The 16,736-nt window shown below is 47.1% G+C and overlaps 2 non-coding genes across 2 annotated transcripts; one reads left to right on the top strand and one right to left on the bottom strand.

Annotated features, from left to right (window-relative positions):
• Positions 1–10,529: 10,529 nt before the first annotated feature.
• On the top strand, positions 10,530–10,612 carry Trnal-cag. Its single transcript has one exon. It is a non-coding gene; the product is annotated as a tRNA-Leu (tRNA).
• Positions 10,613–10,913: 301 nt separating this feature from the next.
• Trnal-cag lies at positions 10,914–10,996 on the bottom strand. The gene has a single exon. It is a non-coding gene; the product is annotated as a tRNA-Leu (tRNA).
• Between the last annotated feature and the right edge of the window lie 5,740 nt (positions 10,997–16,736).

Below are 16,736 nucleotides of genomic sequence, written 5' to 3'. Positions count from 1 at the left end.
CTGTCCCCACTCCCAAAAAAACCCCAAAAACAAAAAACAAAAGAATCCCCCCAAACCTAACGAATCTTCTACTTTACACTCGACCTCAGCAGCTATGTCTGGGCTGAGCCTCTCTGTTCAAGATGCACACAGGAACAGGAAGCTACCCAAGATCAGACCTAAGATCAAAGTCTAGGAGAAGGTGTAATCTGAGCCAGCAGGACCAACTTGCTGCGATTGCTGCTTCCAGTACTATCTAACTGTGGGAACTTTAAAAAAAAAAAAAAAAAAGCCTACAAGCTTCAGTTTCTTGGTTTGTAAAATGGCTGGGGAGATAGCTCAGCAGTTAAGATGGCTGCCCCTTCTTGCCGAGGTCTGGAGTTTGGATAGCTCACAACCACCTAGAGACTATTTCCAGGGGCTCCAAGCTCTTCTTGTCTCCTAGGCACCCATGCACACGTGCACATACACATAAATACATTTAAACTAAAATAAATTTTAAAAAAATGATCCAGATTCTCTCTGTCTCTCGGCCTTGCTTTGAGACAGCAATATATAAGAAACGCTTAGCACAGACCTTAGAAGTCTTCTGTTGCATAAAGCTTCTAGGGCCGGGAAGACGAGTGGGTAAAGGTACCACACCACGCCACGCCTGAGAAGGTAAAGTTATCTACCAGGCCTGTGTCATGGAAGCGTTCTAGAGCTAATATGCCTTCCAGTGAGAAATCGTCTGCACACTTAGGGGTTAGTTAAGGAAGAAGCACTTTAATAATCGTGTGCTATGGGTTCTGACTAATACACAGAAGGGAAGCAACCTGAAACAGAAAGTTTTGCCATCTTACATAGGCCTTAGGCTTGTGCTCTCCACATAGTCTGTCATCCTTAAATCTCTTTCAGGTCCACATTCCAGGTTACTATGAACCATTTAAACAGAGACAGGAGACTGCAACTTTGGCCACTTGGACAAATGGGAGATTTACACAGCAAAGATATTGTGTTAGAATTATTTAAGTATATGTGGTGGTTTGGGTAGAAATGGCCCCCATAGGTTCGGATGTTTAAATGCCTGGTCCCCAGTTGCTGAGCTGTTTGGGGAGGATTAGGAGCTGTGTCCAGGTGTGTCCTAGTTGGAGAGGGATGTCACTGAGAATGGGCTTTGAGGTTTTAAACACTTACACCAGGCTCGCTCACTCTTGCTCTCTCTCTCTCTCTCTCTCTCTCTGTCTCTCTCTCTCCTGATGCTTATGAATCAGGATGTACATCTCTCAATTGCTACTCCAGTGCCACACCTGTTTGCATCCCTCTATGATGGTCCTACAAGCCCCCCCCCCCCAATTAAATGCTTTCTTTTATAAGAGTTGCCTTGGGCTGGAGTGATGGCTCAGTGGTTAAAAGCACTGACTGCTCTTCCAGAAGTCCTGAGTTCAATTCCCAGCGACCACATGGTGGCTCAGAACCATCTGTGATGGGATCTGATAGCCTCTTCTGGTGTGTCTGAAGACAGCATATACATATAATAAATAAATAAATCTTAAAAAAAGAGAGAGATAGCCTTGGTTGTAGTGTCTTTTCACAGCAATAGAATAGAATCCAAGACACATGTGCACATGCAGACACGTGTGTGTCATATATAAATGAATATATATGACATGAAAAGTACAACCTCATTGAAAGAAGTAATTTGGTATTTAAATATATAACATTTAATGACAATTGAAGTTTCCTTTTGACATACTGAAGTTCACCCCTCTACCTCTGGTCCTCTCTGAACAGGATCTCTGGCCATAAAGGGGAAAAGATAGACAGAAAGGGGCAAAAGAGACATGGAAGTTTACAAAATTCAAACTTTGCCAGGCATGGTGGGGCACACCTAGAATTTTAGTACTTGGGACATAGAGACAGGAGGATTATGAGTTCTAGGCTAGCCTGGGCTACAAAGTGAGATGCTGTGTCTAGAAAGAGAAAAAGATAGAACCTCTATGAATCCAGCCTGGTCTACACAGTGAGTTCTATACCAAGCTACACAACACAGTGAGGTCTTACCGATCTCAACCTCAAATAACATCCAGAGGGGGAGGAGGGAAAGAGGAAGGTGAGGAGGAATGGCTGAGCAGTCAAGAGCTGGTACCTACTTCCTTTGCAGAGGACCCTAGTCTACTTCCAAGCACCCATAACTGGGTGGCTCACATTTGCCTGGAACTCCAGCAAAGAAATCCTACGCCTCTGGCCTCCTGGGGAACCTGCACTCATGTGTATGTGCACACATGCACATAATTCATAGTATTTTGTTTTAAATCAGAAAGAGGGAGGGAGCGGGAGGGAGAGAGAAGAAAAGGGAAATTCAAGCCTCACTGTGGAGAAGGTCTAAAAGGAAAGCAAAAGCCTTCAGCCTTCCTCCCAGGGAAGGAAATGACACAGAGGCTGATGGCTGGTGGCTGGTGGCGGCTTTGGGAGGAAGAATTACACACCCTTAAATGGAAAGAGAGAAAAGAAAACAGGCTGCAGGGGCCAAGTTCCCATCTCCCTAGCCTTTCTCAGCCACTTCTGCAGGTAGAGGTCCTCTCCCATTGCTGGCTGGGCTCCTGTCTCCAGGCTGGTGTCCAAGCCCGAGGGGTTTCTGGAAGCAGCATGCTTGTCTTATCCATGCCAGGCAGGGACCTCCCAAAGGAGCTCATCAGAGCCTGCCCAGCCTGAAGTCCTGCCAACAGACTGCCTCATACCTTGGCTGCAGCCACAGTGGTTCTGGTTCTCTGTTCCCAGGACCTCAAACATCCCGCCTAGCCATCCTGAGAAAGGCGGTGGGTAATTCCAAAGTACACATGCTGTTCTTCATCTTCTTCTGTTGTTGGTTTTGTATCTTTAAGAAAGGTCTTGTTAGCTCTCAGAATGGTATAGTCTAACATAGTATATTGCTCAAGCAATATACTATGCTCCAACATGTGGTCTTCCTGCCTCAGGTATCCCCAATGGTGAGATTACAGACAGAGGCCACCAGGCTAACATGTACATTACATACATCATACACATATTAATGAGTGTCTCACTAGGTTTCTCAGGCTCATTTTGAACTCGTGAGCCAGAGCAATTCTTTCATCTCACCCTCCGAGATGTGAGTATCGAGGCTCACAGATATGAATCACTACATCCAGCTTAAAAGCGGATCATATTAGCCTCCTTGTCTCAGGCAGAAGCCTTCCCTGGCCCCCAGGACTGGGTTCTCTGCCCTGAACGCACCAGGCTGTTTATTACACATGTGGCTGTTTCTGTGAAGTGCTGGCTGCAGATGTCCCCACCACTGACCCCCCCCCTCCACATGGCAAACCCAGCTGGGACTTCCCTCACCTCCCCTGGGACCTTGTAGGCGTCTTAGGAATGCTCAGTACTGAGCAGACTAACGCTCTTCCAACGCAGACTCTTCCACACGTGTTTGCATCTGGGGACTGGGTGCCTGTTTTCCTGCCTTGGGATTGCAATTTGGGGACTAGAATCTCCCCAGCTAATACCCGGCTGTCGAGGTTGAGGTGGGGGGGGGGGTGTCTCCTCCTACCTTTTCAGCTCTTTGACCACACCCACCCACCCCCAACACACACTCAGGATCAGGTCCCACTCTGCATACCAGCCCAAGGACTCCTGTTTGATACTGGTTTAAGGAGGAGATGCTGAAATCCTGGGAGCCTATGGGAAAGGATTTGTGCTATACCCGTTCCTGCTCTTTCTCCCTTCCAGGGCTGTGCCACCCCCACCCCCACCCCACACTCTGTCTCTCCTCAGAAATCCTGCTAAGATGGGTTTGGGCCTCAGAGAGTCAGTGATACTGGATTCAAGCTTGTTAGATCTAGAGATGACCCTGAAAGGCTGGGGAAGCAGCTGTCTGCCTAGGGCCTCATGATACACACAGAACGTGCATACATCCCCAGAACCCCCAGCTTCCCAGAGGAAGTTCATGCCCCTACTCTACAGACACCTTCAGCTAGATACAACTAGCATACTGGCTAGTTTTACGTCAACTTGACACAAGCTAGAGTTTTTTGAAAGGACGGAAACTCAATTAAGAAAATGCCCCTCCCCCCTGAGATCTATCAGTCGGGCATTTTCTTAACTAGTGATTGATGGGAGAGGTCCCAGCCCATCGTGGGTGTGGCCACCCTGTGCTGGTATTCTTTGGTTCTATAAGAAAGCAGGCAGGGCAGTGGTGGCCCATGCCTTTAATCCCAGCAGAGGCAGGCAGATTTCTGAGTTGGAGGCCAGCCTGGTCTACAGAGTGAGTTCCAGGACAGCCAGGGCTATACAGAGAAACCCTGTCTCAAAAAACAAAAAAGAAAGAAAGAAAGAAAGAAAGAAAGAAAGAAAGAAAGAAAGAAAGAGAGGGAAAGAAAGAGAAAGGAAGAAAGAAAGAAAGAAAGAAAGAAAGAAAGAAAGAAAGAAGAAAGAAAGAAGGAAGGAAGAAAGAAAGAAAGAAGAAAGAAAGAAAGAAGGAAGGAAGAAAGAAAGAAAGAAAGAAGGAAGGAAGAAAGAAAGAAAGAAGGAAGAAAGAAAGAAAGAAAGAAAGAAGGAAGGAAGGAAGAAAGAAAGAAGAAAGAAAGAAAGAAGGAAGGAAGAAAGAAAGAAAGAAGGAAGGAAGGAAGGAAGGAAGGAAGGAAAGAAAGAAAGCAGACAGATCAAGCAAACCCTTGTGGAACAAGAAGGAAAAGGAAACTTCCTCCTCCACAGATCGGCATGAGCTGTGGAGATTCCAATCCTGAGATGCAATCCCAGGTCAGAAACACAGGGACCTAGTTTTCAGTGCAGTGAGCATTTTGGCCACCTGCACTGTGGGCACTTTGGTCTCTAGCCATAGAAGCAACAACTCCCCTCCTCCAGTAGTAACACAGAAAACATTGAAATGAATGAAGTACTCTAGTGTGGGGCATGGTGACATGTCTAAGACTAGAACACCTAGGTATTCACCTTGGCATTTGTTTCCTGGGCTAAAACCATTTAAACAGAGTAAAAATACTGCAATACTGCATGGGAAAGAGCCTCCTATCCCATGCCACCATATGTCTGTTAGATTTTTTTTCTTTAAGCAGCTATAGAGAGACTGGGTCTGACTATAGTTAGAACCTGTGTTGGTGGCCCTGGCTTCTATAAGAAAGCAGGCTGAGCAAGCCATGAGGAGCAGCCAGTAAACAATGGTGATACATCCCTATGGCCTCTGCATCAGTTCCTGCTTCCAGGTTCCTGCCCTTTTTGAGTTCCTGCCCTGAATTCCTTTGATGATAAACAATATGTTAGTGTGAGCCAAATGAACCCTTTCCTCCCTAACTTGCTTTTGGTCATGCTGTTTCATCACAGCAATAAAAACCCTAACTTTGACAACAACTAGCTAGCACTGTCCATGCTAACAAAAATAAATAATCACAGCCTTTGTGCAAGGGAAGACCTAAGAGAAGGACGGTGTGCCAGTTGGGTAGCAGGGCTCAGAAATAAAGGGTCTCAGGGAAGGAATGCACCAGGATGCCTCTTCAGAGGGGCCCCCAGCTTCCTGAGCCTGACCCATCCATTTGTCTATCCATACATGACAGAACCTGTCCCGTGTGGTCTGGAGAAAGATGGCCTTGAGGAACAAACAGACTTTGTGTATGAGAAATCAGAGAAGAGGGAGTATGGTGATACATGCCTAAGGCTTGAGAGGCTGAGGCAAGAGGGTCATACATTTGTGGCATGTACTCATCCACTCATCCATCTATCTATCTATCTATCTGTCTCTCTGTCTGTCTGTCTGTCCATCCGTCTGCCCGCCCGCCCACCCGCCCATCCGTCCGTCCATCCATCCATCCATCCATCTATCCATCCATCTATCCATTCTATCCATCCACCCATCCATCTATCTGTCCATCCATTTGTCCATCCATCAACCCACCCATCCATCATTCACCCATTTATCCATCCCAAATCTATCTGCCCTTACTTACCAAATTTCTAGACCAATACTTCCTGATGGAGAGATGGTGGTGAGGTTCCTGCCTTCCCATAGCTGAGCCTGGTAACAAAGAAACATACTCAACAGATCAGTTAAATGTAAGTCAGGGAGACTGGAGAGTGACTGTGAAGAGAGTGGAACCACATTTGCCAGGGTGCAATGAATCTATCTATCTATCTATCTATCTATCTATCTATCTATCTATCTATGTATCTATCTATGTATCTATCTATGTATCTATGTATCTATCTATCTATCCATCTATCTATCTATCCATCTGTCTATCTATCTATCCACCCATCCATCTATCTGTCCATCCATTTGTCCATCCATCAACCCACCCATTCATCATTCACCCATTTATCCATCCCAAATGGGTGGAAAAGATGGAATTTGAGCTAGGGTGGAAAAGATGGAATTCTTGTGTGGTCTGGGGAAGGATTGCCTTGAGGAATCAACAGACTTTGTGCATGAGAAATCAGATAAGAAGGAGTATGGTGATGCATGCCTAAGGTGATACAGGCTGAGGCAATGGGGTCATGTATTTGTGGCCAGTCTTGGCTAAGTAGTGAGATTCTGTCTCAGCAACAAAAGAGAGGTGAGAGCGTGGCAGGATCTAGGACTGGAGTTCTGTAGTAGAGCATTTACCTAGCATGAATGAGGCCCTGATTTGATCCTCAGCACCAAGAAGGAAGGGAGGGAAGGAAGATAAAGTAGAGGAAGGAAGATGGGGAAGAGAAAGAGATGGATAACGGAAGAGGAAGGAAAGGGAAAGGGCTTGGGGGTGAGAAGATGGGAGGGAAGGTGGACAGGCAGGACAGCTTGGGGTTGGGTTGAGGGTAGTAGAGAAAACCTTTCTGCAAGGTCTGCAGTCAGAACCCGCCCCACGGTACTCACCAGGTGGAGAAACACAGCCTTGCATGCTTTGACGAACTCCCCCTTGTGGGCAGCGTCCTCTATATGCCAGGCGGTCTGGTGCTCAGCTTGCCCTAACTTATCCACAGATTCAATTACAGAACCTATTTTCTGAAGGTGGGCAAACTCACTTCCCCCTAAGACCACAGAGCTAGTGAACAGCAGAGGTAGGTGTGAACCCAGGGGTCCCCAACCCACATGTTCTCACTTTTAGTTCTGATGCCTCTAGCTAAAATCAGCCCCACCGTCCCCTGCTCTGCAGAGTAGGCAAACAAGAGCCTCCACTGTTCCTGGGCATATTTTTCTGGGTGCCTCTCTTCTAGGGTGATCAAAGGATTTCAGGGCACATTTAGCATTCCACAGAACTTGAAAGTAAACTCCTGGCTTTGAAACCATTCTGGTCACATGGAAACACTTCTGTCCATGTGACCCAATTCTAAGTGGAAAAACTGGGCCAAGGTGGGGAGGGGGGGCGGGGTGACCTTTGAGGTTCTTTGATAGATCTCACCCCCTGTCTTAAAGACCTCTGCCTGCCTAGTCCACTTCATTATCAGACCTCCTGTCCCTTGGGATGTCCTGCTTCCACACAGTGACTGAGATGCCAGACCAGGGTCTTGGCACAGGTTTAGCCTTGGCACCTAGCTTCTGACCTCTTCTGTCAGCCAAGGAAAGCAGAGGCTGAGCACAAAAGCTTGGCCAGGCCACTGGGACAGCCATTCTGGGAAAAGCCTACCCATTCTTTTAGTCGACTCTAATCATGAAAACAGTTCTAAAAATAGCCCTCTCAGGTCCAACCTGCTCATGACTCAGCAAGCTCTCATGGCTTCAGATTTTCTTCTCAGTGGGAATGGGTAACAGGAAGAGACCCTGGGTGAGACAGAGTCAACAGGCATCATAGGGCTAGAGGGTAAAGACCCAGGGCTCTCCTGTGGGAGTCGGGCCTGGTGGTTCCTTCATGTAATCCCAACACATTGGGAACTGAGGCAGGAGAACTGCTGTGATTCGGGCACCAGTATAATTTACAGAATGAGATCTCTATAAAAATAAAAAAATTTAAGCCACTATAGTTAAGCTAAAGAAAAATCTATTTTTTGCCATCTCTGTGTTAGTTATTGAACTGGAGGGGCTGGAGAGATGGCTCAGCAGAGAAGATCATGAAAAGACTGCCTAAAAGAACTTGTAGTTTGGCAGTAGGCATACAGCCTTCCTGAGGAAACCTTTTTTTAGTTTTTAAATTATACATATGCACATGTTGGGGCCCTTGGAGGCCGGAAGAGGGTGTGGCATCTCCTGGAGCACCAGATATGGGTGTTGGGTACCAAACAGAAAGCACTCTTTACCACTGAGACATCTCTCCAGCCCCAGCACCACGCGCCCCCCCACCAGGAGGGAGCATTGACACAGATGAATCAGGTCCATTTATTAGCTGCCTAACTATCACTGAGTTACTTGCCTTTCTAAGCCCCATTCTTTGCATCTGTCAAATAAGTGGAAGCACACACATCCTTGTGGCACTGTTAGGATCATGACATCCACAGTGGCATTTGCTAAAACTCAGTTTCCTGCCACCCCTTCCTCTGGAAGAGAGTACATCAAGAGCTGGTGTCCTGGAAATGCAAGGACTCCACATCTCCGGGCCCTTGGCTGGATAATAATCACCAGGTACTGACGGTGTGGCTCAGTACGTCAGGAGCCACACAGGGACTTCCCCTGCTCTGGTGGGCTTTCCGGGTCAGCCCTGGGACTTTCCTCCAAGATGGGCAAATGCCTAAGCCAGGAGGCAGAGGTAAAGCTCTCCCTGTGGCTACTGTGGCTATGTAGGCTGCTGATTAAAGGAAGGGAGGTAGTTTTGGCTTTGGGCAGTCCAGGTTGGAATGAGGACCGTGAAAAACCTCCTCTAGGCCAGACAGCAGTCACCTAAAAGGTACCAGGGGTGGCAGAGGAAGGGTGGCTGACCCTGGCCACGGGGACCTCTCTGTCCCAGCAGCTGCAGCAGGCCAACCTGTGCACCAGACACTCTGTCTGAACTGGGCCCAGCTTTTGGGGTTACTGAAGATGAGGCGATCCAGGTGTGCTGGGCCCCAGCACCCAGGAAGACCAGAAGTAATACGGTTGAAGGAGCAACTTCAACAATTGCCTGGAAATGAGAACCCTGGTCCCTCTGAGGTCTTGGTGACTTCCCGCAGCCTCTCTCTCTATGGACGTCCTCTACAGGCCTGTCTGCTCTACCACCAGAACACAGCCTGTAGCCATCCTCCAGCCTTCCCAGGTTTCCCTGGTTCCTCTCTGACTCTAAGGGGCCACCAGGACCTGCCCCAGTCCCACTTAAGACACTGATGATATACTACAGACAACATAAAGCTAAAACCCTTTTTCTAACACCCAGCCTGGTATAAGGCAAACCTAAACCTCCTCCACCCTAATTTCAGTGTCTTGGTGATTTTGACATACCACCTCTCCTCCCACTGAGTCTTCCATCAAACGTTCCTCCCCTCCCCATCTCTTCGTAGCCTTGGATGTATGTCCTGGAACTCACTCTGTAGACCAGGCTGGCCTCAAACTCAGAAATCCTCCTGCCTCTGCCTCCCAAGTGCTGGGATTAAAAGTGTGCGCCACCACTTCCCGGCTTGCCTATTCTTTTGAACTCACTAAAACCTTCTCAGGCCTTTTTTATCCAATGTCTGAAAACAGACATTAATAACCCTAACCATTCTTTGTTGTTGTTTTTTTTTGTTTTTTTTTTCTCCCATTAATTTATTCTCTAACCATTCTTAATCATTTTTGGTTTGACACATGATTTAGCTTGGAATTCTCTATGTAGATTAGAACTCCCATAGAGATCAACCTGCCTCTGCCTCCTGAGTGGTGAGATTAAAAGCATGTACCACTAGGTATGGCTCTTAGTCGCTGTTTTTCGTTTGTTACTTTTTATTTATCATCATTATTATTGTGGGCACGGTATGTCATCCTTCTTTATACCTTTGGAAATAACATGAGGAACAGGTTCTCTGGGCTGAGGTTTTCTGTTTCCGTGAGCAAGTCTGAGGTTTGAGGAGAAGGGGGCGAGAAGGAACAGAGGAAGGCAAGGGGCGGAGAGGAGCGATGAGTCTCGAAATGACGGAAAGCGAGACGGCACGAGGGTAGGAGGTCAGACCTGCATACTGCATACTGTGTATCAGGCACTGTGTGGGCACTGGAGATACGGCCAGAACCCGGGTCAAACCGTGCCACCGCGGGGTTCATCTAAGCTAGAGTCTGAAACAAACCAGTAACCCTGCAAATGGGTCGCTGCGGTTTTGACCGCCTTTAGGCAAGAGGACGAGGACTTGGTACAGCGTCACCGGGTCAGGGTAGCTGCCGCGAATAGACGGACCTGATTGCCACGTGCCATAAAGCCACGAAGGTGGGGATGCAAAAAATGCAAGGTTGCTGGCAGATCTGCAGAAAACAAAGATCAAGGGCACAGTTTCTGCATTCATTTAAAAGAAACAACTGCCGGGCTGGTGCCTTCCGGGTTTTCTAGCGATTGGCGAGCGCCGCCTGCCGGTCATTGAGTAGTATTTCACAAGGCACTTGCTCCGCCCAGTGGGAAACCCAGACACTGCTACTTCGGTACGCATGCGCATATTGCGAAGCCTACAAAGAGGATTGTCTAGAGTCATTCCCCGTAGTTGTCAGGATGGCCGAGCGGTCTAAGGCGCTGCGTTCAGGTCGCAGTCTCCCCTGGAGGCGTGGGTTCGAATCCCACTTCTGACAAGATGTTCTTTTCTTCATAATTCAATTTATACATAAACTGAATTAGGTAACCATTACCGACTTTTCATAATATTCTCCTCTTCGTCGTTTTAAATGCCATTGCGTACTTCTAAAAACTATCTTCTTCTTACTACCTATTTCTTTGATTTGAAACTGTAAAAAGAATTCAGGAGCGGAGGGTTGGGGGGGAATGATTATTCTCACTCAAGTGTGTCAAGCGTAGGTCTAATTTTCAAATTTGGTTTTAATTTTCAGAGAGAATTACCGGGAAACAAAAACAAAAACAACCCCACAAAAGCTTTGTCAGAAGTGGGATTCGAACCCACGCCTCCAGGGGAGACTGCGACCTGAACGCAGCGCCTTAGACCGCTCGGCCATCCTGACTCAGAGGCCCATCCTTTTCACGTTTATTTTAGTTATTGGCACTCTGCGCCACCACCGCCGCCAGGTAACCATCAACACTACCCTATTCCACCATCACCATCACTACATACCTATACATACACACGGTGCCTTCACCAGCCGCACACACACATGCTTGCTTGACACCTACATTCCAGCTCCTCTCCTGCTCTGTGCAATCTACCCAGGGTTTAAAAATCACCGGTTAGTAGCAGGGCGGGGCGACCCTCACCTGTAATTCTAGCACGCAGTCATCTAAAGCAGAAGAATCGCTTCGAGTTCCAGACCAGCCTTGGCTACGGAGTTAGGCTCGACCCTACCCCCTCAAAAAACCAACCAAACAAAAAAACCAACCAAACAAAAAAAAACCGAAATAAACAACAAGAAACACATACAGTGTTAACAAGACTCCCCCTCTTTCAAATCGACCTGTATCTGTTTTCACTGGAAACGTCGCGGAAAACCCGTTTCTCTCACATTCTATAGAAAAGAGCTGTAGATGTAAATACAAGCTACTGTTAACTGAGTTCTAGACGACCTCCGGCTCCGCTCCACAGGATACCCGAGGCTGGAGACAGGCTGAAGGTGGCCTGCCGGCAGGGGATGCTGTAGGCACAACCATCGGCTTCAGAGAAAATGGAGATCTTAGGGAGAGAACTGTCATCGGCCTTCAAAGCCAGAGACGAAAGAACTTGAGCCGAAGGTGCCTTCAGTCCTTGCTCATGGACCTGGGGCCTGAGCCCTGGCTGGCGGTTGGTGGCTTGTAAGGGCGTTGGAGAGTAAGATAGCAGGACATCTGAGTAGATGGCCGGGTCACCAGAGACCCTCGCGACAAAGCTAGACACTCGCCCAGTAGAGAGTTGTTTTATTGCTGCTGTCATGAATTACCAAGCTTGTTTGTGTGGCTAGTTGGTTGATCAGCTTTTGACCAGAATCTTGCTGTGTTGTTCAGATTGTCCTGGAACCTGCTATCCTCCTGCCTCAGCCTTCTGAATGCTATGAGTATATACTGGCATATAAGCCACCGAGCCTGGTTTAGTCCTAATTTTTTCAAGCCCCCCTACCCCCCTACCCCCCATACACACACACACACACACACACACACACACACAGAGTTCCTGCTATTTTCCACCATCAGTGAATAAGAGTTTCTACTTCATTTACTTTTGCATCTCATTTGAATTTGTGCTGAGACATATTCTGGTGTTAGTGTTTGTAGATCTTTGTAGTTTGTTTTTTTGAATCTGTTGTTGTGTTGAAGTTGTGCGTGTGTGTGTGTTTGTGTGTGTGCTTTTTTATTTGTTTTTTGAACAGGGTCTCACACAGCCCAGGATGACTTAAAGATTGTTAAGTGGTGAGGATGACCTTGAACGCCTGATCCTCTTGCCTCCTCCATTCACTGAGGGTTACCTAGACAGTGCTGAACTCATGCTAAATAGTACTCTACAAACCTAGCTAGTACATCCTTCTCCTATAAATACATTATTATTTTTTCTTTTCTTTCTTTCTTTCTTTTTTTGTTTGTAAGTGCATGTTTAAGTCCTGGGCTACATGAGATAACCTTGTCTCCCAAAAAAGTAACTTCTCTGGCTCACACCTTTAACCCCAGCACTTGGGAAGCAGAGGCAGAGTTCAAGGCCAGCCTGGTCTACAGAGCTAGATCTTGGACAGCCAAGGCCACACAGAGAAACTCTGTGGGTGTGTGTGGGGGGGGGGGTGTCCGAGTGGGGGAGAAATACCAAAACAAACAAAAAGTAACTTCTCAAAGTAAACTGTTTCTCAATTTAAAACTTCAAGCAATAAGACCAGTGTGATGACACCTAGGCACAAACATAGAGAGTTAGGAGTTCAAGATTCTTCTTAGTTACAGAGTGAGTTTAAGATTAACCTGGGCTACATGAGACCCTATCTTTAAAAAACAAGTGAAAGAAAAAGAGAAAAAAAGAAAGGGAGGGAGGAGACGGGAAGGAGGGAGGGAGGGAGGGAGGGAAGAAGGGAGGGAGGGAGGGAGGGGAGGAGGAAAGAAGGGAGGAAGGAAGAAAAGAAAAAAGAAAAAACACCCTGGCAGGAGCCTCGCTGGAATGGAAGACGGTGTTAGCCTGTGGTAGGGTGATGAAGGACTAGTCAGCCACCCAAGGGGTTAGGGGAGGTGGCTCAGTGGGAAACAGTTTGGTGTGTAAGCATGAGGTTCTGAGTTTTCAATTCAAGAACCTGCATAAAGCTGAATACCGAAGCCCGTCTTGCAGTGAGCCGGAAGGTGAGTCAGGAGAATCCCTAGAAGGTTTGGGGCCAGCTACCCTAGAGGACTCAGCTGCCTCAATGTGGAGGCGAGAACAAACACCTGAGGCTGACCTCTGACCTCCACACGCGGAGGAGCTGTGCAGTCCCACACACGCACACGCACAGGGCTAAGAGTACTGGCTGCTCTCACAGAGGTTTGATTCCCAGGATTCACAGACCAGCTCACAACCATCCGTAGCCTAGTTCCTGGGGGAATCCAACGCCCTCATCTGGCTGCCTTAGGTACTACATGCATGTGGCTCAGGCTTTCTCAGGTAAAACACCCGCACACAGAAATTTTTTAAAATTTCAATATGTATACTAATCTTTTTGTTAAAGTACATGGAAAGTTTTTAAAATAAACGCATGCAAGTGTCTTTATTTCTACATAGACACACCAGTGAAAATTTAAAAATAGAGGAAAAGATTTGAGAAAATCCATCTAAGTCTTAGCAGTCATTAAAGGGCATTTATTAAAGGGCAGAGTCTGCAGAGGGGGCTGTGACCGGCAATAAACCATGTGAACGAATGAATTAATAATTAAAAGCTAAATTGGAAAGAGCCAACCCCACACCATCAGCACAAGTATGAGACTGCCAGTATTTGCGCTAGCTGGAAACTTGGAGCCCTGTAGAAGAGTCCTGTGAAGTTCTTAGAACTGAAATTTAACTTTTTTTTTTTTCGAGACAGGGTTTCTCTCTATAGCCCTGGCTGTCCTGGAACTTGCTCTGTAGACCAGGCTGACTTCAAACTCAGAAATCTGCCTGCCTCTGCCTCCCAAGTGTTGAGATTAAAGGCATGCGCCACCACTGCCCGGATTAACTGTTAATTAAAATATTACCCATCTCTCAACACTCTTAGTTTGTCTTCTTGGTTTTGGTGAGTGTGGGTAGTGTATGGGGCAGACACTTGAGGGTGCAGGTGACCCTGCCCATAGGGACATGGGGGAAGGCCAGAGCAGAACAACTGTTTCCTCTTCTATTAATCTCTGCCTTGTTGCTTTGAGACAGGCTCTCTCGATGAACCAAAACTCATTTCTGGGGTGGAGGGATGGCTCAGTGGTTAGAAACACCACCTGCTCTTCCAGAGGTCCTGAGTTCAATTCCCAGCAACTACATGGTGGCTCACAACCATCTGTAATGGGGATCTGATGCCCTCTTCTGGTGTGTCTGAAGACAGCGACAGTGTACTCACATACATGAAATAAATAAATAAATCTTTAAAAAACAAAAACAAGCAAACAAACAAAACCAACTCATTTCTGGGCCAGGCCAATGAATGACCTCTAGGGATCTGCCTGTCTCCAGTCCCCTAGTTTTGAAGTCATGGTCACTGATAGACATGCCCAGCGTTTGAGCTGGATGCAAAGAATTCGAATTCAAGTCCTCATGCTTGCACAGACAATGCCTTATTCCCAGGTCTTGCTGATTTTTTAAAAAAAGATAATCTATTTTAACTAACCAATTCATTAGGGTTTTGTTGTTGTTGGGAGTCTGTTTTTTTGAGGCTTTTTCTTTGTAGCCCTGGCTGCCCTGGAACTCACTATGTAGACCAGGCTGGCCTCAAAGTCACAGAACTCTACCTTCCCTTGCCTCCTGAGTACTGCAATTAAAGGCTTGGGCCACCATTCCTGGGTGCTGGGATTAAAGGCTTGGGCCACCATTCCTGGGTGCTGGGATTAAAGGCTTGGGCCATCATTCCTGGCCCTGTTGACATTTTGGAGACAAGGTTTTTCTATATAGGCAAGGCTGACCTGGAACTTAGGTTAATTTTCCTGCCTGTGCCTTTCAAGTAGTCTGTGTTATACAACTAGGCCTGGCACCTGCTCTGTGAAGAATCCTGACAGGCTCGGAGTAGGGGTTTCACCAGAATAGAGCCCTGTGCAGAACTAATCAGGGAACACTCGGCTGGCCACAGGTGCTCTGGGTGAGCATCTTATCGACTCTCCATCCCCAGCTGCCTGTCTGTCCCTGCTGTACATTCTAATAGTTGGAGCTCTCATCGCATCTGTGTGGATCTGGGTGGGCAGCTGGTTCCAACCCAGCTCTGATCGCCTCCTACATTTTCTGGCAGTTGACCCAGTGCTCTGCTTGCTCTGAGATGCCATTTGAAAGGAATGAAAGTGGGATTAGCTAAACGACAGAATGCAAACCAACAGCAAAACAAAAACACACTACTGTTTCAGAATCTGCCCTCCAAACAATCCCCTGATTGTTCTGTGTCATAATAAAGTTATAGGCCCACCCCAGCTTTGTTCCGAACTTGGACTGGTCTCTGGGTTACAGTTTTTGTGCTACTGAAATGCACTTCTTCACTTGCAGAGTAGCTGCTTTTGGTGTGTGTGTGTGTGTGTGTGTGTGTGTGTGTGTGTGTGTGTGTATGCACGTGTACTAAAGAGAGAGAAACAGAGACAGAGAGACAGAGACCGGGGTGGGGTGGGGTGGTTGGGGGAGGTCCCAGGTACACTGGATTAAACCACCATCAACCAGTCCTTCTGTCAAAGTCCCAAGATCCTAAAACCCTCCTGTCTTGTTCTTTGTTTTTTGGGACCTTGTCTTACCAGGTAAGTGAGAGTGGTCTCCTGGTCCTCAGATTACAGGCTTGTACCACCAAGCCAGTTAAAAACTCTGCCAACACCATTTCAGGGGACTGAAGAAAGGCTATCCAGGGATGCTCCAAATATCTTTGTTCTGGTCCTCAAAATATGTGGAGTCACCGTATAAAGGAAAGGGATAGCTGGGTAGTGGTGGTGCACATCTCTAATCCCAGCTCCCCGGACGCAGAGGCAGGCAGATCTTTGAGTTTAAGGCCAGCCTGGTCTACAGAGCAAGTTCCATGACAGCCAGGGCTACACTGAGAAACCTTGTCCCAAAAAATAAAATAAAATAAATAGTAATAGTTTAAAAAAAAAAAAAAAGAGGGCTGGGCAGTGGTGGTGCACGTCTTTAGTCCCAGCACTTGGGAGACAGAGGCAGGCAGATTTCTGAGTTCAAGGCCAGCCTGGTCTACAGAGTGAGTTCTAAGACAGCCAGGGCTATACAGAGAAACCCTGTCTCAAAAAACCAAAAAAGGAAAAAGAATAGACCCAGGCATGATGCCATACACCTGTAATTCCATTACTTGGATGCTAGAAGCAGGAGTATCAGGAGTTCAAGGGCATTCTCAACTAATAGTGAGTTCAAAGCTAGCCTGGGCTACAGTGTTAGATCTTTCTTAAAAGAAAGGAAGGAAGGAAGGAAGGAAGGATGGAAGGAAGGAAGGAAGGAGCCTCCAAGTGTGGTAGCTCTCAGAACTAGAGACAGAGATAAGAGGATCAAATCTGCAACAGATTTGAGGCCAACCTAGGCAATGTTGCAGAAAGCTCTTGTCTCAAAAAAGCTAAAAGAAAAGAATTATTTGCCATCCCATTGGTCTCCAGGGTAGATTCAGCTGATGTGGCTGG

Source organism: Mastomys coucha, unplaced genomic scaffold, assembly GCF_008632895.1.
Source record: "Mastomys coucha isolate ucsf_1 unplaced genomic scaffold, UCSF_Mcou_1 pScaffold22, whole genome shotgun sequence".
Taxonomy (NCBI): domain Eukaryota; kingdom Metazoa; phylum Chordata; class Mammalia; order Rodentia; family Muridae; genus Mastomys; species Mastomys coucha.
This window is presented reverse-complemented; position numbering and strand designations above follow the sequence as displayed.